Source organism: Perna viridis, chromosome 5 (genome assembly GCF_037379345.1).
Source record: "Perna viridis isolate PV_CMFRI_1.1 ecotype Kerala chromosome 5, ASM3737934v1, whole genome shotgun sequence".
NCBI lineage: Eukaryota > Metazoa > Mollusca > Bivalvia > Mytilida > Mytilidae > Perna > Perna viridis.
The window spans coordinates 38,973,502-38,996,879 of NC_142449.1; the positions used below are offsets into that span (position 1 = coordinate 38,973,502).

Sequence of the window (23,378 nt, forward strand, 5' to 3'; positions counted from 1 at the left end):
CAATTTCCAAAGTTTAGAGCTTTCTATTCAGAATATAGACGTTCCAGTCATTATTGTGGCATTTAATTTTATTTAAGGTTATTGTGACTCTTCACTTGTTAAGCTTATGGAAATTTTGTTGCTATAAATCCACAGTCTTTGTTTTTTCTGTCATGTTTGAAAATTTGTCATAAGAATAAAAAATGGATAAAGAGCTAATGCATGTCATGCTAACAATTATTTTATACTGTTCTCGGGTTAAAAGATATACTAAGGAAGAATTAACTCAATTTATGGGCTATTCGAGCAAACCCTCGTGAAATGTGCAATATTTGCCCGATTCAATACTTAATCAAGTTTTGTTGATGAAAGATATTTATCAATATTATAATGGATATTAAATGGTAGTTTGACATGCAGACATATGTGGGTAATACTTATTGACAATTTTAGAATATATATCACAACAGTAAAGGCTGGGCATTTTTCATAAGTCGCTGTACCATTCTTGAACTACTTTTACCTTTCATCATTAGTGAATTTAATTTTTATATTTAACAAGGGTAATAACCTCTTTTTATTTGTAATTCAGATTCCGGGGTCTTTTACTGGGTATTTCTGTACGCAAGTTAGCGTTGTGTACTCCAGGCGGCGAACAAAATTTCAAAAAATTGGTATGCGTGTACTCTAATTTTTAATCAGGAAGTCAAATTTTAATTTGGGACACCGGATTCCAGTCCAAAAGTAAAGAGTATTTGGCTGATAAATAACTAGTATTTAATGTTTAATATACATTGTCCTAAATAGCATCGGTATATCTTGTTGTAGACTATGACAGTACCCACCTCTAACGCCCAGATTCTCAAGGCTCGGCATTCTTTAATTGGAAAATCCCTCATTGTACTTAGTATTTATTTGTTTAATTTGCGTTTTTGTTTAATAAACTTTCAACTTATTGGATTTTATTTATACAATTACTTCTAGAGTCCCCAGAGTTTGAAATTAGTATGGGTTCACTAGCAAGTGGCCCCAAAATTTGGTGTGAACTACTGTAATTTCAAATGTATTCAGATAGAAATACGTGCTTACATACAAAATTTTACTTGTAGGCGGCCAGGCGAAAATATTAAATTAAACCCTGTTTTAACACGCTTGAATTATGGTATGTTTCTGTTTCATGTTTTCATGTATCAGAAAATGCAAAAACAAAAGCGTAAAAATGAGATTCATGAATACCACATCAATATGAAAATATTGATTGAAAACTACTTAATCTCTTTTTTAAGATTTCTTCGTACATGTATTAAATCAATTTGTTCACTGTTTAGCTAGAGTCTGAGAAAACTGACTTTGGCCAAATTTCTTCCAATTAATTTATTTTCTGTCACCCGATTGCGCCAATTTCAATTTCAGAACATTTCATTTCTACGAAAGCCCATTGAGCTCATTTTTGTAGACTAAAAAAAAATAAGGCGGTAGGTGCTAGGTAACAAAATATTTTATTTAGCAGAGGAATACATATTATCTATCTGCGTGTTCTATAATATCTATAAAAATATTTTGCGTCTTTTGCGAAAGTTTCGCATAAGTTTGGCGTTCTTTCGCGAAAGTTTCGCTTTATTAAGCATAAGTTTAGCGTTACAACGCGTAAGTGTGGCGTTATTTCGTTACAGTTTCGCTTTACTAAGCATACGTTTAGCGTTACAATCCGTAAGTTTGGCGTTATTTCGCGACAGTTTCGCGTTCTTATGTGAATTATTTTTTTAGTCTACGAAAATAAGCTCAATGGGCTTTCGTATACATTTCTGAATATCAATGGTATCATATGCATCAGATATTATAATGTCGATGGTGCCAATTTAATTACTTACTAATAAATAAAAATAACAAAACAAAACAGAACAAAACATAACAAAACAAGACATTGCCAGTGTCTAGTACATGTAACTAACTTACGCAAAACGAAAGGCATCCTCTATTGTTAGCAAGTTGTCCTTTCTAAGGTCAAAAGTTTGGAAAAGCTTTTTCCATTTCTTAATTAAATATGCAGTTGTCATGCTGAAACAGCAAAATCAGTGGAAAAAAATATCTGATGGTAAATCCTCCAGACATTCAACATAATATTCGCGCTTTATATGACTCTGAAATGCAATTTCAGTTTTATACACTGACAAACGTGTACTTTTTATCCCATTTCTAATTGTATGCAAAATAACTGTTATAAAAAAAAGAACAAAACAAAACAAAGTAAAACAAACAAACAAAACAAAAGAAACAAACAAACAATCACAGAAAATTTACTTAATACAAACTCAAATGGCAAAGTCCTAATACTCACAATTGCCTCGATGGTTATTTTTTTCTAAATAAGGAGAGTCAGCCTATGTATTTTAAATTGTGTTTTAACCATATTATGCACAAAAAAGTAATACGATATGATATTTAGAAGGACTTTTTCTGTCTCCCAATTCTATCAAGGTTTGTTCTATAATTAAGTTCTCACCTGAAAAGCGGAAAACTTTGAGTCATCTGCTATGGAGTCTTCTCCTTCTGCTCTCTGCAATTTATCTTCCCATTCTGACCTCTGCAACTGAACCACACTTTTAGTTAACTGTATTATTTAAAATAAATCTGAATTTCTAATTTACCATCCAATATTTAAATGTGTGTCATATATACAATAATTCATCGTGAAATCGAAGGACAATTAAACAACGGAATATTAGAAAGAGGTGACTACGTTAGGAAGATGGCATACAAAAACATTCCAATCGCCAAATTTTAAACTCGTTTGTTGTTTTCAGTAGCACTTTCAGATGTATCGTGTAACATTTTATCAGTTTATGTGTTTCCCCCATTTGTCTTCTCCTCCCGTAATGCCTCAATTTTATCACCTTCTCTCGTGCTATTGCTATCGCATCTACAGATTTGTGTTCAATTAAATAACAATTAAAGAGCTTTCTCTGAAATTTTCAACATTTACCGCCGTTAAATACAACTTTTACGCCATAAAATTACTACCTGGAGTCTTCTTGTTTTTCAAACACCGCTATACTTATACTGTGTGGTTACAAAAACGAAACAAATTCACAATCTATAAATACTAAATACTATCAGAGATTACCGAAAGGTCTTCAAGAAGTAAGCTTTGAAAGGCCCTGACAAAGAAGTAATAAAATCCACGGTAACTGAACGATGACAATTCTTCAAAATCAACCCAATACACATGTAAATGATATAAGGACACCGCGACGCACTCCTTCATGTGGACAGGCGTGTGAAATCTGCGGTGGTGTTAAATTGGCTTTAAAAGTCCTTAGCCATCCCCTGTAATGTAAGGTCAAAAATAACCTGAAACAACAACAAAAACACACCATATTTTTTTTTTTTCAGAAATACATCGAATGTGCCACATTTAATGTTTCGATATTCATAAAAATATGTTGATTAATAAAACAAATTAATTTTCAAAACTTACAAATATATATTATGTACTATTTTGCTATATATAAAAGATAAATTGATATGTTCAAATCTTACAAATATACTGTTTTTCAAAACTTACAAATATACGGTAAAAAAATACAATTATATATGCAGTATTTTCTATATATGATCGAAAATAATAATATATGTAATACATTATAGCCAAAAAGTGAAAAAAAATTATCCCGTTCCCCAAAAAATTTCCATTGAATTCTTCGTGATTTTAAAGCCGGCTTTTAATAGAACAAAATTCTACTTGTTTGCTAAAATAACTGCAACGTTGAACTTCTAATGGAGATTGAATGAACGCCCCCTCCTAGTTTAGGCTGTATAAGTATTAAACTTTTTCTAATTTAAATTTCCAATTCTAATTTTTGCAAATCACCAAATCGCCATTTTTAGAATAAGTACATACTATTATACACCAAACTGTACGGAATAAAATTAGAAAAAACAAATATAATATTTTAATTTTTTGTGAAGACAAGCAAACATGTTCTTTAAATTTTGAAAAAAAAACAAAAATGGGAAAATTTATTTCAATAGGAAAACTTGATTTCCAATTGGAATATCGACTTTCCGATTGGAAAACAAGTGCTCCCATTGGAACAAATTTCTTCCCATCGGAAAAAAAAATTCCCATTGAAGAAAATTACTTCCAAAATAAATCAAATTAGAGAATTGTTTTCCAATAGGAAAATAAATTTTCAAAAACGGAATATTTTATTTCCAATTGGAAGTATACTTTCCAATTGGAAGATATAATTCTCAAGTTGAAGATAAAAATTCCAATTGGAAAATATATGATTTTGAGAATAGCTTTAATTTCATCGTTATTTCATATATTTATGATATAAAATGATTTCAGTACTATAGCTTGTATTAGTCATGAAATGCAAAGTAAACCTGCATTTTCAAATTACACAATCATGATAAGAAATAAATATATGTACAGAAAAAAATACATGCACTTGTACAAGGGCACGTGATTTTTAGGAGATTAGCCAGTTTCAAAGCATTTATTTTTTTGCGCAAGGCATCACGCATCAAAATATATGATGAACTGACTTAGATTTTAAAGAGCAATCCGACGGGTGTTCCCAGGAAAGCAGAGGATGCTTATTCTAGCGGTGCTCATGGTCCATTTTTTAGTGGAGTTCGAGTTGCTCATATACGTTAGTTGCTTTGGTTATTTCTTTTTTTCTTTTTTTCTGTCTGTCTGTTTTCCCTGTCTAATCTTTGTCCTTGGATTGCATTCTTTTGCTAGAATGTTAGTTCCCTTAATTACTCTGTACCTACAATGTAAAAAGCAATACTAATTACAATGATTGCAAATAATAACCAACACCTCTGTCTATTGAAAATAAAGTTATTTGCATATAATTTCATTCAATATCATTTCATGAAGTTAGTTGACTTTTACATGTAATAACTTGTTTAAAAAATACTGTGTGTTCCGAAGTACTCTGCTGTTTATTCAAAATTATTCCTTTCTCTCATAGCATTTAAAGCTCATGCTGTGAACCTGCTTACATTAAGACATCATTTATACACCGTATATTATGAGGTGGCATGCAACAAGATAAATTACTACAACTAATATACAAAATCTGCCGAATATTGTAGGGAATTTTGTATATAGCTGAGGCTTTGTCTTTAAATGTACCTGATGAATTAGCTACAAATACAAGATTTCACCACTGTTCAAGTCTCTGTTCTGTCAAAAATATTTGTGATTGCCACATTAAGGCAGATACATAACACACTATAATTACAATAATCACCTTTGGTTTAGATCACCAGACATCTGACATCAACAAAGTTGTGAATGGGTATTGATCAATTTACATATGATCAACTGTTTTAAAAATGCATTGAAATATAATACATGTACATGTATTCAACAGAGCTAGAGGAGTAGCCATATTTGAATGTGTGACTCTTAGTCTTTCTTCTTGTATAAGCAATTTAAGCATGATATTCATTACAACTACTTGAAGTTCCATCCATAGGCATACCAGTATAAGTTAATATAATAAAGTAATTATATATGATTTGATAAATTTTTGGAGAGTAACGTGATTTTTCTATCCTATGAGCCTTACAAGATAAAAAGATGCACTTTTATAAGATGCATTGGCTTTTGAAGAGATGCCTAGTCCAAATTTCCACTGGCCCGGAATATTCGGATATTGATTTGTCGGTTGGGGTCAGAACGATGTGTGATACAAAAAAAAATTTAGTGAATCTAGTAGGATTCCGGAATTCTTTTCCTGTATGCTAATACTATTTTACATGGTAAAATCGGAAAGTTTTTCTCATTTTTATCTCCATCCCGTCCCAAACTTAGAGGACAAGGATCCGGTTTTAACTGATAAACATGAATTAATTTTGTAATATTATGAACTAATTTTTAATAATAGTTCATTCGTTTTTTTTTATAAAAGAAATAAAGTTTTATTAATAGTTTTTTTTTCAAATATCTAAATTCATTTTTTGACAATTTTGTTTTACTATTAGAAAGGTTTATTCCTGATTGTTCAACAATAAAAGTTCTGATTGTCCTACTTTCATTGTTTTTAATTAACAGTTATGGTCATGCATCATTATAATTTAAGAGTTGCAAGGGGTTTCTATTGTAAATAAATAAAAAATAAATACATATTTATATAGATTAAATATAAAACAATTTCTTAAAATAGATGAAAGATAATTTCAATTTGAAATACATATTTATTTTTTATAATATTGTTTTGGATATTTTAATCTGAAGCAAACAATAATATTAAAACAAATCATTATTTTTAAAAGAAAAATATTTGATACATATTTTTTATAAAAAAAAATATCAAGTATTATTAATGCTTTAGGAATCAAATACTATATGAATTAATAATGATCTTGATTTGAGTATAAATTCCAGCAATGCAAATTATTTGATAAAATCATTATTAAAATTTAATACATGAAGTGTACTTTTGTAATGAGTTGTAGCACTTTAAGCTAATTGCTTAATAGTATGCTTCATTCAACAAAAATGACAAATGATTTACATGTATAATATCATATTTATTTGATGAAATAAAAACATTTGAATATAAAATGTATAAAAAAAGTCACCTTTCACAAGCTTCGAGCTGCTGCAGGTCTACTCTTTGATACCTGGAGGGGGCAATACAGCAACAACAAAAAAACAACGATAATCGAGATAAAGCATGAGCTAACAAATACTGATACAACAAACCAAAAACAAGAAAAACTAAGACAAATAGAGAACAAACTAACTTTACAAACCTAAAGCAACACATAAGTTTTTTATTCTTTCAATGAATATCCCTTATAGAACCTCAAAACTATCTTTATCAAAACATTTTCTAATTAGCAAACACATATGTTCCTTATCAAAACATTCCCGATTGTCCAACATTATTTTACCTGTAATTTTCAAATGTTGGACTATCGGGAAGACACCATTGGAAATTCATTCATTTTCTAATATTATTGTTTTTTTTTCTTTTTAATATTAAAATTCAACATCTTTTCTCATTAAAAATGCAGTGGACTTTTTAATATTAAATGCCATTTTCAATATTTAAAATCCATTTTCTTATTATTAAAAAAATTTCTTATTAGAAATCAAGTTATAAATTGAAATAAACTCTTATATTAGAATTATATAAGAATTAATATAAATTCTTATGTTAGAATTAAAATAAATTCTTATGTTAGAATTAAAATAAATTCTTATATTATAACTAAAATAAACTCTTATATTAGAAATTAAAATAAATTCTTTTTGTAGAAAACGATTTTTCTTTTAATCAGAGCTTGAATTTCCAATATTAAAAAATAGATTGCTTGTATAAAAAATAATGAATGGCTAACATCCCTGTGCTAATATTCAGAATTCTTTTTTATATAATGGAAAATTCTTTTTTAAATTAGAAACATATTTTTAATATTCAAAATTATTTTCTCATATTGAAAATTCATTTTCTATGATTAAAAAATCAATTTCTTGTTAGAAATAATATTAGAAATTTAAAGAAATTCTTACATTAGTAATTTAAATCAAAGTCTATTTTTAGAATACGATTTTCTTTATTAAAAATTGAATTTCTAATATCTAAAAATAAATCGCTAATATAAAAACAATGAATTGATAATATTTAACTATCTCTTTTTTTTAATATGGAAAATCTTCTTTTTTATACTAGAAATTCCAATTTTACTATTGAAAATACGACTTTTTGTGCACTTTCGTTTGTCACATACATGAACATCATTTACTTAAGTTAATAGATTTGTGGTATACTACAATGCAAGGAAGGGCGTGCCAGACGTTCGCCTTCCTACAATTGCTAATTATGAAGCAATAAAGTTTCTATTTCTTCAATTTAAAAAAATGCATAGTGTCGAGATTCTCTCCAACCCCAATCCCCCCCCCCATCCGTCCATTAATTTCCGTCCTGATTTTATTCGGCCCATCCAAAGTCCGCTGAAATTCTTAATTTCCAATCACAACAATATTCACTCCCTGATCACAGGTACGTACGTATACCTATGCAGGACGAACTCTTTATCTGGTGTCAATATATAGAAAGTGAGCCGTTTGTCGACGTTAACTGGGGGTGCATAAAATGTGGATACAACATGCGCCAGGGATGAACCCAAGGCAGAATTTTTTGAAAGACGGGAACCTATCCAGAAATTTATTCACAAATTGGCTTCAAGGACACCCGCGACCACTTTTTCTCTGGATCAAACCCCTATATTGAAATAAGCAATTAAAATCTTAATTCTATATGTCGAATATGCAGGCCGAAGAATCGAACCCCGATTTCCGGCATGCTGGCGTTGGTTCGGTGTGTTCCCATTTCGCCTTAGCTGTGAATTTCAGGTAAAAAAGGTAAAAAAAGTACTAAGGAGAAATGTGAATTTACAATAAATCCATTATAAAAACACAGTTACTAATTTATGGCATGTTTTGATAACTAAATAAACATAATTAAGAAAAACATTTTTGTATATTTTAATGTGATTTTATACATTTTTTGCATATTTTTCTGCATAAAACATAAAATATTTCTATGTAGAAAGTATTTTTAATTGCTAAAAACACAAGTAACACTTAATTACATGTTTACACATGTTCCTATTCCGCTTTAGTCCACTCCAAATTTTACTAACGCGAAATGGGAACAAGTCGGTGTTTTTTTCCATTATATGTTGTGAAATTTTGGAAGTACTGCTTCTAGAATTAGGTAAGTCATGATTTCAGGCTAGAAACCACTAATTCCACTTCCAATAGGCTTCTATGCTAATTTCACAATATTCAATGGCTTCTCTGGACTTTACCTTAACTTTAACCTGCAGAGGACTATATATCAGCATGTTTCTACATATGTCAGCTCACAATCCTCAGAATGGCATGTGGGGTTAGCAGACTTGCAGTGCAGTACTGGTCACCGGAAGTGAAGGGACTATAAATAGCATGGGAAATCCCAGTGTTTTCAAAAGATAGGGGTATATTTTGAAATTATTATGGAGGTTAGACTTCACATCACAAGAAGCACAATGCACCTATAAAATGTACAGAAATATTTTTCCTTTCAGAAACTGTTTAAATTTTTAAAATAAAATGAGAACTTTTTCGCAGCACTATGAGGAACAGGGGGTAATTTCTGCGTAGGACTATTTTTGCGTACGTTCCACATGCCCATTGGTTACATTGGTTGGCTATAACCTTCATACAGTTAAGGAAATATACGCGTTCCCAATTTTGTTATCAATATATTGATATTATGCTTTATAATCGATTTGTTTTCTTTGGCTTGTGTTGACTTAGATCACAATTCTGTATCAATAAATCGAAGTTTTTAAGATAATGTTAAACTTTTGCATTTTAAGTTTAGCGCGTGGTGATAATGACGGTGGTAATTTCGGTGATTGATTTTTTAATTTATAATTACCTCCTATTGAAAACTAATTGTTCGATGATATTTGTATATATAAGGTACTTAAACATGTATCGAAACACACGCTTCAGCAGTGGTAAACATTCTCATGGTGGGTGTGACATATGACGCGAAATAAATCGATTGAAACATATCGAACCAGATATATATACACAAACAGGGTGTAAATTGGTTTCATTCATAACTGATAGTACATACGAGATACGACAAAGATATACGACTCGTTTAATTTAATTTTATGATGATAATTATTATTTTTATGAGACGCAAAAAGGGAGGCTAAAGCCCCTTTAGCTCCCCCGGTAAATCGCCACTGATACGGTATATTGGAAACACAATGACTTAGATTCAGTAAATGTTTAGTATGGGAGAATCAACACATTATATTTTGAGCATGAGGAAGGCGCAGATTAAATATTACATGTATTTACCTATTTATAGGGGAGAGTATCTGTCCAAGACTGACCTTTAATATAAAAATGTAAAACAATACAGTTGTAAAAGTTCTCAGCATCTGCTATAAGACATATTGTGGTAAAATGTGATACATTGTACATGTATAATAAAAGAAAATTGAATACATTAAGTATGTTCTTGTTTCTTATATGTGGCAAAGCCCAGTGGAAATTTCATTATTCTGATATCCGGTACATTTACTATATACATTTGTGCATGCATAAACAGTATGCATTAAGGTGTCTATCTCCTTTTTTCCACTTGTATTTACACATTAAGCCAACACAATGGACAGTCCAATTAAACCATACTTTTAAATTTAAACTTAACCATTACTGTGAACAAGGATTTATATATAACTCTGTGCTGTGAACACAAATTTTGTATAACCAACCAGTTTATTACTTAAAGCAGTCTTCTAGGATTCCTATTCCCGTTACCCAGGGCAAGTGAAATTTGGGTCAGGGAAAGTTAGATACTTGTTCACACTTTCCCGTGGCAAGTTGAAAACTTCATATGCTGTAAGGATTTGTTTTGTTAGGAAAGCAGTCATTGACTGTGGGAATGTTGATTTTATATGGATTTTTCCCAAGGAAACCTAAATTTTTGAAAAATCCTGGAACACTGGACTTAGTACATGTGCATTTGTACATATTGGTTTGACCTAGGAATAATATATGTGGTCAGCAGTTTAAAAAATAGAAAATGAAAAAGTTTGACATTTTAAGTTAATAATAACAAAAGTCCAGGAAGCCATGCAGTCAACAGAGACTAATTTTGGTATCATTATCGCCTGCACTTGTGACTTTAGTGTTATAGGAGTGACGTACAGGCTTCTCTAATTAAAGTAAATTATTTTTTCATTATTGCCAAATGTTACATTAAAAATAAAAATGTAGCATTATACCACTGCGAATATCAGGGATACGTGTATCTGGACTTACATTATATTACTGTACTGAAAGTTGTACAGCATGAAAAATTAATATGGATGGTTTTAACATCATGAAAGTGAACTGCTATATGTACAAAATATGTATGTAAGATTTTTTTTATAGTTGCAACCTCTGCAAAGTCTACTTAAAACCTTGCAATCCCTTGTTAACATGAATTTTCAGATGAATTTCTGTACCCTCATTATGTAACACACCTAATTAAAATTACAATTTAAGTAAAGTTGCCACATTTTGATCATTTTAATGTATAAAATTGGTACATTATCTGTATCTTGAAATTCACAAAATAAATCATAGCACACCTTCTAAGTCATCCAATTATTAGTGGTATAAATTACCACATGAAAACGATGACTTCTCCAGGAGGAAGCATGCAATATCAAGACTCAATATGATCAGTCATCATATATATGATTGATCGTATTGAATAGGTAGAACGTAATATTGAGTATAGAGTTGAATAGAAATTTACCATGACATTAAATTTAATGTGAGCATTTTAAACGGTGTCATTTCTTTTATTAAATTTCACAAATGATAATAACACATTATGATATCAGAATGAAAACAAGTCCAAACATAAAGAATATTAAAATAATGTCCATATAAGTAAGCATCTCAATTTAAATGTCAATAATTTACACAAATATTATTCATATAAACAATTCGCAACGAGAAAGGTAGGTAACTCCGTCCACATTGCTTCCAAGTCCACAGACAAATACACGTAGTCTATGCGTTTGCACTTATTTAAAGCATGTGTGTACAGTATATGTCTATTTGAATAACAAAGAAGTGAACTTTACCTTTGAATATTCAATCAGTCAGTATGCAAATTATCTATCGTAGTATCTGAACCAAAAAAAAATCCGGAACTGTTCTTGTTTACTTAATTTTTCTCTGAAATAGATGGCAATAATTAGAGAGGTTCCGATGATGTACGCCATATTTCATTAACACCTGAGGCGACTTAGATTCCCCTACCTATGACCTCCCTTTTTACAACTGTTTCCATAAAAAAACAGAAAGCTTATGACTTTTACTGCTTGTTTTTTTTGTAAAATTCTTGAGAATATGGTAAGTTATGCGTGTTTAAAGGTCCGTTCAATGTAAATGTAGTGCACGTTTTGTTTTTTTTTTTTTTTTTGTTTTGTTTATTTGTTTATTTTTTTTTTTTTTTTTGGAGGGGAGGGGTCTGAATTTATTCTATTTTTTTTTACCTTATCCGGAGGTCAGACATCTGGGCTTGGACAGCGCGGAATTGCATCCTTAAAAAGATTAACTAAATTTGAGTAGTATGTGTTTTAAAATCAGAAAGTATACATAATAACATGATTACAAGAAATTCTTAACGATTATGCAGATTAGTAACATTCTAATCAATATTTTAAATTCACATTGAAAACCATTTTGTCTGAATTGTATTTCTGGAAGGCTTTTATTATTTGTTTGTTGCTTTTACAAAATTGCTTACATGAAGTAGTAGCATATGTATCTCATAGTACTATAAGTAAGTAGCATTGTAAAAACATAAATATAATGAAAATAGTTTAGTAAGGTCAATCAGTTATTTTCATTTTTCTCTCAATCACTCAATATATGAATGAGTGATGTCAGGCGTTTGAGGGAGCGAGGGTGAACTCAAAACCCTGACTTGGGAGGATGACGTGAAGAGTGATAACATACTTATGAATTAACTACAGGTAACTGTCAGCCATGTACATGATATAAGGTAATCAACATACATGTCACCTTGTATATTAACATTGGGTATCTCAGTTGATGGATTTTTTTATCTTCATAATACTTTTCACACTTATCTTATTTAATTTAATACTGAGGCAAAATTAAATCATTTTATAACAGTTTTATGTCCCCATAGATATTATAATCATGCACAGACAACTACTGAGAGAAAACCTAGACCACACTAATCTTGAAAATTTACTGTAACTAGTGCAACTTCAAAGTTATATGTTTAAGTAATGGGGGTATCAGTAAGAGCTTTATTAGTTCGGGGTTTGACACTTAACTTTTCTGGCTATGTAGCCCATAGGACTATTTGATAAGTAAATTAAGTGGTTCTCACAATTGTTTTTGGATCCTCTCCTTAAAACTAAACAAATAAGAATTAATTAAGGGTGCCTGAAGGACTATCAAATTTAAATTTCATGGTTGTCATGGCTCAAATACATGTATGTTGGCACAGGACTACCGGACCACTGTGAAGTGTCAAACACTGAAGTCCTTTTTAGCTACAACGCCAACTTCCATTCAGGAATTGAAAATTAAGATTTAGGAACACCCATAAGCAACACAAGGTTAAGTTTTGTTAGGGTTTTTCCTAAGACCATGATAGTGGTGTAGTCTCCAGATTTTGCAATCTTTTATTATATGGTACTGTTAATTTTGTCCTTAGACACTTAGTTGTTGTGGAATAACGTTGATATTTAAGTTGAGTTAATTTATCATAGTAAAGTTTTCAAATATGTCTCCAAACCACAAAAGAAGGGTTGGTATTGATTTTAGGGCTATGGCCCCAACTGGTTTGAAATTATAGGCCAAAAATATTTTAACTGTATATATGGCTTTCTATGATATTGTTCCACAATATTTATACCACAAAAGTAGGGTTGTGTTCAATTTTATTTTGGGTTAGGTCCTCTACCGTTTGGGATTGTAAGGACCAAATCTTTTTTATTACGCCAGAAACAACTATTTTCCTAATTCTTGACAATAATTTAACAATAAATGAATAGATTTCTTTGAAATTACAAGAAGTTGCAAACCATTCTAGTCAAATTCTTAATGTGTGTTAAATGTTTAATCACAATCAAAATTCCAGATTGTATCAAGCTTGACATGCTTGGAAGTGTTTCAGTACTTGCCCAAACTGTTAGGGTTCAAGGTTGAACTTCTGTGGCTGTATCAGGCTGTGCCCTGCAAAGCATTTTTAATGGGTCATACAAAGAAATTCTACAGTGAAATTTGGACTACTTACAGTGTATATTGTTACAAAATTGGGTTTAGGTCAGTAGGTTTATAATGAAGATATATTTTTGAGTGTCACTCAGGTTCCTTTTTCTTGTTTGTTCGTGTCCGTCTGAGTGAATTCACGCGCGATATGGACAATTTAAACATAGTTATGTGATTGTATCTGTATTATTGTATTGGGATTATTATGGGAATCTTTTCTAAGGGTCAAGACAGAGTTCGTTCTCATTGTTGCATCCCTCGTTTCCAGTCAGTCCCAGGCTGTCGACTAGTCCCCAGCTTCATTTGGTCTATTTATTCATATTTCTCACCTGTCATTATATTCGTATATTCTGCTAAGGGATATGATTGTTATGGGCTTATTTTCCCTGTATCATAAGATATAGTAGGTCCCGTCTTACTTCTTTTCCATCCCGTTACTATATTTTTCCCCTCGATGTCAACCATGTTTATATTTGGCACATCGGAATTAATTGGTTAGGAGAATATAAACTTCTTTGGGAATGCAGAGATTTCTTAACCAATCATAATTTTTGGGGGTCCACAAGGATAAACCAATGATATTAGCCGAATCCCCACATTCCTGAAAGTGGGCCTAAAATTCCAACAAGTGTGGCAGATATACATAAACGGGGGACCGGCGTCCTGAAATTAATCCTGGCAGAATTATTCTGAGAGCAGTTAGTTCTATTCAGCTCGATTTTGACCACTGAGCGCTACCAGCTCGCCAGGAGAACAACACCCGTGGTATGACCCTGTATTTTAGTAGTAAATATTTTTACTACGACCTGACCTTGACATAACCTATAGAACCTAGCAGCCCTTATCATATTTTGGGGGACCTTCGTTTATACTTTAGCGTTCAGTGGTAGGGTTTTAACATTATATATTGCATGTATTAAATTATTGAGAGGTTAATAAATGTTATTTATAAGTTGGAACTCTGTTGGGTTGTGTATTAAGAACAAGTATATGGAAATACCTTCAAAGGCCACGCTACCAGTGAAATACCACTTTCCTATACACTTGCGCTCGAAATATACCTACACACCCGTGAGGGCGTAACAATATATTCATTTAACCAAAAATGTGTTACCTCTTCTTCGTGTCATTCTTCGAATTATTATAAGGTGTTTTTTTCCTTAAGAAGCAAATATTTTTGATAAAAATGAATGAATTTATGTACTTGTAGGGATTAACTTTAAACATGGAAATAGGCAGAATCAAAAGGGCTTTACTGTACTCAACTGTACTATGCTAAGCTGTTCACAAAAATGTAAATACATGGAAGCGACTTGGTTTGACAGATCAATGATCAATGACAGATCACAATCTTAGTTCTGTGAATTGGTTAAGGTACTGTATGTTATTTTGCTTTGTATGTGTTAACAGTTATTTTGATGTTACGAATTGTCCATAATAGGCAATTTATGAAGATTTGACGGGAAACACAAACAATATGTATTTATATGTTATAGTTTTACCCCCTCAAAGATCGGAAAAACATAAGAAATCACCCTCAGTCCATATTTCTTGTAATGTTTATCACAAAAAGACTTTAAGTCCCATTTCGGAGGTACGTATGAATTAGAAACGTTCAACGTTTATAGGATTATACTTGAGTCGTTCCATTTTCACATAAAAACAGCAAAGGCGTTACCAATTTCCATAAATTTACTGTTATTTCAACAACAACAACAAAAAAAAAACAAAAATAATAAGGATTAACATGCTATGAAATTATAACTACAAAGTGGACTTAATTATGCTAATATTTCATTGGAAAGGATCTGGTGATAAACGATGGAAATTTATACTTTTAAGTTAAGTTCTGTTTCTGTATCCAAAAAAAAAGAATATAACACAATCCTTTTCCTGAATATGGACGTGTATAAGGGTCATAAGTTACGATTATTTTTAGTATATATTGACTTGTCTCATGTTGATACCTGAAATATAAATTGTGTTGGTTGTAATAAGACAATTTAAATCGATTTATGATCATGAATACAAACGAAAACGAGACAAATGAAATTCTGTCCTTTACTATTTGATCATTTCTTTTGTTTGATATTCCAGTAGATCCACTAAAACTTGTTATTTGTTAAGATACTTTAATCTCGTCTAATTTTAAGCATTGGAAACTGAACTGATACAAAATAGTATAGCAAATATTCAAAACTCAAATAATAACCACACGCATGTTAAAAGCAATACTATGTTAATTTTACACTTTACAGTTCAATAAATATAATAATATATATGTTTCGATTGTGTTATAGTTAAGTGCTATTCAATACCGACAAATTTTGAGTTTGTACTGCATTATGCCCTGATAACCTGCTATACCAAGTTCAACAAGTAAATAATACTCAAAATCTTGTTGTTTGCTTGTCTTGATAAAAGGAAACTTACGTGTGTCAATTTGTTTATTTAACATGAACACCATTTCGTAATTAAAGATTTAATATGAATATGATCATTTTTAGGACTTTCTTGTTTTCACATTAGAAGCTTTATTGCTCCTTCAAAACTTAAGGTTTATACGCATATACCGTAAGACTTTTGTTTACTATTACTTCTTTTTGATAAATTAAGAGGTTTCTTTTAATGCAGTCATACATTTTTAAGTGATTAATAATTACTCAAAATAGCTGAACTCTTGTCATTTGGTAACACAAAACCTACACAAATTTGCTTCAAGGTTTTGTCTCAAAAAAAGGATGATAAATACTCTTATACGGAATCTGCCTTGTGGAAAAGAAGTGAAAATTGGGTTTATGCGATTCAGAGTGCTCAGTGTTTGGCTACAAAACATATTATTTAATTCTTTATGTAGCAAAATTAATATTAAATGAAACTTTTACTTTATATCATTGTGAAGTCTTAGCAATATAACATACAGTATTATAGTGTATATCGGGACTCGAACTCGTAACGCTGTGACATCTATGGCAACACCGCCTGCACTAAGTCCAGCGCCCTAGACCACCCGGCCAGCTAGGCTAATTTAAAATATAGCTTTCGCTGGCCGGTTCATTCCTCGACTTCGTCTCGTGCGATATTCTCTCTTTGTGTGGTAATCCAGTATACCACCCTCAATTGCAGACAGTATGTGTATAATATTCTGTACCAAGATTATAATTTGAATAGCGGATGCCACAGTTGTCTACTTTGTTATCTGTAAGTCATTAAACAAGTAAAATCATGTAGTTTTATAGATAACACAAGTATGTTGAAACACAGAAGATTTATATTTACACAGTGTGTGATGTTCGTTTTTATTAGCAATTTGAATTAATATTGGATATCTTTATATTTTAATCGCCAACCCCATAGCGTCATCAAACAAGCAGTGCCGTAGTTAAAAAAAATGCAATGAATTTGCTGAACTGAACCTGTACGAACATTTGAGAAAATCAGACATAGGGTCGTCTCGTCTCACATTTTAAATGATTAGAACTAGTACCTAGTATAAGTAAACAATTCACTGAAAGCAAGAGATCATGTCGGGTGGATGCAGCATAATAGTGTCAGAGTTGCTTTTCGAGGTATGTTTTGTACGAGTATCGGGATTTTGTTTTCAGGTTTCTTGGGTCGGACTCTTGCCAACGTGACCTCCTTTACGTCTGGGTAGACTTTGGGTAAAGGGCTGAAATATATGTTCAAGACACAAAAATATTTTTTTGTTCTTTATTGTTCCGAAGCGCAATGTAAAGTGACCATATAATAATTGTAAATTATGAATAATATAACAACAATAATGTAAAATATTGAATAATGCCTAAACAAACATGTAGCATATATGTTATACATTGTCACTAAGTAACTCTTGCAAACGAATTATAATACATGAATGAACCCAAAAAGCTAACTGACTTAAAAGTCATGGGTGCAAGTCCAACTTGCACAATAAAAGTGATAAAGGGGAATAACTCTATTAAATTAGCTAACTAAACTTGGTTGATGAATACATAACTTAAGAATGTGAAGAGGGGGATATCTAATATGTATTACGGGATACTTTTTCATGCCTTCAGCATGTTATGTGCGCTGTTCTATTAATTGTGTAACAATAGCTTCGTATCACATTGTGCGGGAAAACCGTCTTAAATTTTGTTATGAAAAATCAGAGTAAAAACTTCAAAACAAACTTCACAAAGAGAAATCTTGCCATATTGGCTTCTAAATAAACAAACCTCATGCTTGCTAACCAGCTGTTTCTAAATAAACTATCAAAAACTAGAGGACTTGTTATTTTTCAACATTTGTGATTATGGTTACTTCCCTTGCACAAAATAATTTTAATATCATGATATCAGGCTAAACGTACCACTTAAATTGATAGCGGCAATGATAATATAATCATACCAAAACAAGTATTGAAGCACAGTTAACAGACAGTTCAATAAAGAATCTTTTCTTTCTTTTTAAAAATATTTACAAAGTTTCATGTATTTACAAGTTGCGAGACTACTAAAATAAACTGTCTTGCATGATATGGCATATTTTTCTTGAAAACTATTAAGTAACATTATTATAAATAATATTTACATCTCATTACAGATAAAATACTCACATTAATGTTTAATTAAAATATTTACAACTAAATAACCTTAAATATAAAATATAATACAGCATACATGAAATATATGTTAAAGACACAAAAATGATTTTTTGTTCTTTATTGTTCCGAAACGCAATGTGAAGTGAGCTTGGAACTACTTTTTTGCTGTATTTACCAAAATCACACTTGTTTCAACCAATCAAAATGTAAAATATATCTCGTTGCTTAGTAAAATGAGTGGAAGAATTGAACCCGAATTCCTTAAAACTAATTTTTGTCGCGTAGTGCTAAAGTATGTAAAAAGGGGCTTAAATTGTTTACCTCTTGGACATACCTATCCATTGTTGTTTACATAGTTTATTACTGCCAGGAAATCCAACAAATAAAATTAATCTGCTTTGACTTGTTCAAATTGCTATAACTCTTAATTAACAATAGAACATTCACAGCTTACCCAAAAGGAAATATATCTTACGTAATCCTCTTGCATGTGCAAAATACTTCAAATGATTTATTTAATTTCAGAAAATGTTAATAATTCTAAAATCTAACTGAAGAAAATTAATGTCTAAAACTTTAGTCTAAATTTCTGATATAAAATAAAAAGAATAATACTGCAATTTTTACCAAAATCACCATTTTTGTTAAAATCTGTACTAAAAGAATCTTTCAACCTTTTTGCTATATGCGACAATAGGTTTGGTTTAAATCTAGGGGGTCTTTTTTTAAACACTAAGTTCTTGATTGTTTTGAGAATGATGTGCATGTCGGGGGCTTCAGTTTATTATCCGCTCTAGGATCCAAGATCGTATTCTTCATGTCATGTAATCATAAAACAAGTAGTATCTTTAAAAAAGATTCCCGACGCATAAACATGTTGGGGTTTTACATTTATTACTAAAGAAAAAGTGGGAAAAAATGTGTTAACTTTTAAGAATCAATAAATATGTAGGGCCTATTTTTGTGTAATTCATTAAAATTCTTGTTCTTTCATTTGAAATTTACACATGCCTTAAACAGAAAATTTAGAGGTTAAGAAACTTGAGAATGCTTAAGAAGGGATCAGATTACGTACAAAACGATGACTAAGTACGACCGTAAACTATCGTAACATTGGCAAAAGTGTTTTAGTGGAGTGTTAAAAGTTTCCAGAGTACTATAGCTGAAATATAATAAGCACGTACATGTACAAATCGTTGTTGATAAACTTATTACTTTTAGTTAAATCAACAATTCCTATAATATTTGCGAAGTTTTAAAAAATATAAATGAGAAAAATAAAAGTGAAACTTTTTCATTAGAATAATGAATACGAATAATAGTAAATTATTGCGGGAAAGTTTAAAATAAATGCATCTCTATAGGTATTAAACCTCCCGCTAGCGACCGCTTTCGGCTGGAGCCTCCCGACATTTTTTCATACATTCCATAATCTCCAATGGTCTTGTCCGTCTCATGATGGGAGCTTAAATCCTGCCGCTTTCGAAATTTTCGCTATTCATCAGTCATAATAATGGGAAAGTTAAGAACCCAGAAGTGACGCACTTTAATTTTGGATAAAAATAACGGTAGTCTCCTTTTGTAAATTTCCGAAGATTAACACCAATGCTAACCGTATCTCCGCTAAAATGCATAAAAGCTTGGCATATGTTAAATTCAGGTTCGAAACTAATTTTCAATAAATGTCAAGTGGATATTCATAACACTAAACCTCAGATGGTTCACGGTCAGACCATGCTTATTTTACCTGACAACCTACATGTATAAGGCATAGTCGCACCCCATCAAATCCACCACCCGGGACGCGCCTGTTTTTGTTTTTTTTTTTATATTTTGAAAAGGCGGATAACAAAATATTCTAGACATGGATTTAATACAAACGTTACACAGGATGCAGCTGACTGAAATAAGACAACTTCGTTCATATAAAATACAGACGCTACAATTTGCATTAAATATTCAAGAAGGCACGGATATCATATTAGATCTAGCTGTCATAACAAATACTAAAACTACATGTAGGCTGTGTCTACATGTTTTTTTCCGGATAAAGAAAGCATTGTTGAAAGAACTTTGTTATACATAACTGTGCTTAATCATTGCGATAGATAAATACCCAGAACCTGGAGTTTTTACAGGCAAACAAAGCAAACGGCTTTTAATTTTTCTACTTTCAAAATAAAGACAGGAGCGATTAAAACGTTTTATTCGCGCTTGATCTTATAACAGTGTTTTTAACTTGCCAGATCGCATAAGGGAATAAAGTGCGTTGCAACATTTATTACAAATAAAATTATCTTTAGACAGCGTGCTACAGGTTTCTATATACTGATGCTTTTTCGAGCTTATTTAAAGCCTCTCATTTTATTTTACTACGTTCCACGCAAAAGTAATCATAATACAGAACAATCTTCTATCGAGGAGATTTAAACGGAAATTAGAGCAAACAAATATTTAAAACTATTAGATTCAAATTATAGATTCTATTAGATTAAACCCATGTAAATAGCAGTAAAGCGGTTAAAAATAAATACATTCACGTACATGCAATCATGTTCATAGCAATGGCTATATCAAAATCGACATCTGATCAAATATTATTTCAGACATTATTTCATTCTCTGACATAAAGATAAGGAAAAGCTCTTTAGTTAATATATCTACTGCACTTGCTACAGTGTAATTAGGGTTTCAATGTATATTACACGGCTGGCCAGGTGCTTAATCATGTGACAGTAGCTAGGTCACATGATTAAAATCCTTTTTCCTGTAGAAAGAATTTATAAATGCACACTTTCAGTTTCATTCTGATTTTTTTAACGCTGGATCTCACTATAAAATAAGTGGCAGAAGTGTGAAAAAATGCTATTTTATTTACAGAATAGCCTTCCAGGCGGTTTTTGTGCATTCGTTTCTGCATTGTTATTTTTTAAATCACAAACTAAATGCATAAAATTGAAAATTTACAATAAGAATTATATTATTATTTAGTTTTCTTCCGAATTGATAATATTTTTTAACAATTATTTCAGTAGTCAGAATAAGACCTTTTGGACCTTCATCCTTTCGGTTATTCCATATAATTCTGAAAAATAACGAAAATTACAATATTCTTACCACTGTTTCACTTATTTACACACAAACATCATTTGTTTTACCACTGTTTCACTTATTTACACACAAACATCATTTGTTTTGTTATTAAAAGAAGTAAGGCACTATTAGTGCAATTCATGCACAAACTCATACTGAAGATTATGTAAATTACCTCAGCGGATTCTGAGGAAAAAATCACACGTTTTATTTGTATATAAATTAAACAGAATAAAAACTCAAATATAGATATGATTTCTCATTTTTTCTGGAAGGTCACTATATACATACTATAGAAAAGCTTCTAAAATTTCCCGCAACAGCACTTTAATAAACACTAGATGCTCAGATGATTGATCATGAATTATTCACCTGGATACTGAGAACTAGTATATAAAAAGTTTTATATTTGGTATGCAATCTATTGATATTGTATGACCAAAACAATTTGACCATTCTTTGTTAGGGAATTAATTATGAATACTCCTAGAAAGTATACGTGAAAATTAACCAAGCTATAACAGAGAAGATTTCAAAATTTGTCTTGTTTATAGAATAGCTAACAGCAAATAGATGCAAAGTAATAACTCAAAATTGGCATTGACCAGGTAAGCTTAACACAATCAAATAAAGCAATATAAGCAACATTGAATACTCTAAATTTGAAAAAAAATTAAATCCGCCACTAACTAACTTATCAAGCATATAAGTAACGAAAAAGCAATGAATTATATCAAGAATCTTTGTTTTATACATTGGTACCAGTACTGATTGGAAATAAAAGATAAATACATATACACACAAAAGATAACAATTACTGAATGTAAAGTACAGTGTAATAATATTGCTATATCTTTCAGAACATATAATTATGTTGATCTTTACAAAATTAAAATATATTAAAAGAGTAATAAAACATTTTAACAGATAACAAGATATAAATCTTGATATTTTATTAACAATATTCATAATCCAAAAAAAAAATTATCACACATATGGAACACTTTGAAAAAAATTGAATGTAATACAAGATTGCACATGTTTGGAAAAACCTTTGGATAATTAATTAAATTTACTGAATGCGTGAGTTGTTTATACTGCAATGAGATTATACCACAAAGTTGAACAATATACAGCCAATATAACAAAAAAAGTTTCAGTGCAACATGATATTGGACGTGAGATTGTTGAATCATGTTTGTTCGGGAACCAATGTGGACAGCATTAATGTTTAACAGACGTCATGCTTAATATTCTTATCTGAAAAGCATCTCTGACTCTTGAAACAAGTTTGGATAATCGATAACAATAAAATTGTTGAATGCCAATGACTTAAAGAGACTATCCATGCAGAAACCAGGCAGTGCAGTTTCTTAAATAATAATGGCATTTTATCCCCCAGAATTTTGTGTTCCAATGTAATGTTTTAGATCATTTATATGTCAAATAGTACAAAGATTTTTTTAGTTGACAATGGATTGCTCAGAAAATTATTTTAACGTTCCCTAAGAAAGCAACCAAATTTCACACAATATAAATGCGTTACCTTTAGTTTTTCAATGAATTTCAAGGCTTTCTATGTAATTGGTTTCCATTTAACAGTAATCAAAAATTAACAGTCAAATCGAATCGAGAACTTTGTATTTATTTTATTTGTTATTCAGTACAGAATATTTAGGTATACATTTAATATTCTACGGTGCCTCATTTATTTCTAAATCATTACAAATGCACTAAAATGCAACCAAATTTAGAGGCATTTTTGTTCAGTGATTAAATAGTTAACTTTTGTCGAAAAAAGTTATTTGCTTATATTCTTGAAATTCTATGCATGTGATCTTTACATGTTACCCGTTTCCCGATACCTAC

The 23,378-nt window shown here is 30.8% G+C and overlaps 1 long non-coding RNA gene across 1 annotated transcript; it reads right to left on the minus strand.

Moving 5' to 3' along the window:
• Nucleotides 1-15,505: 15,505 nt before the first annotated feature.
• LOC148617428 (uncharacterized) lies at nucleotides 15,506-20,221 on the minus strand. The gene is made up of 3 exons (XR_015922487.1): nucleotides 18,049-20,221; nucleotides 16,753-17,030; nucleotides 15,506-15,798 (listed from the first exon to the last, which is right to left on the minus strand). It is a non-coding gene; the product is annotated as an uncharacterized LOC148617428 (long non-coding RNA).
• Nucleotides 20,222-23,378: the final 3,157 nt, after the last annotated feature.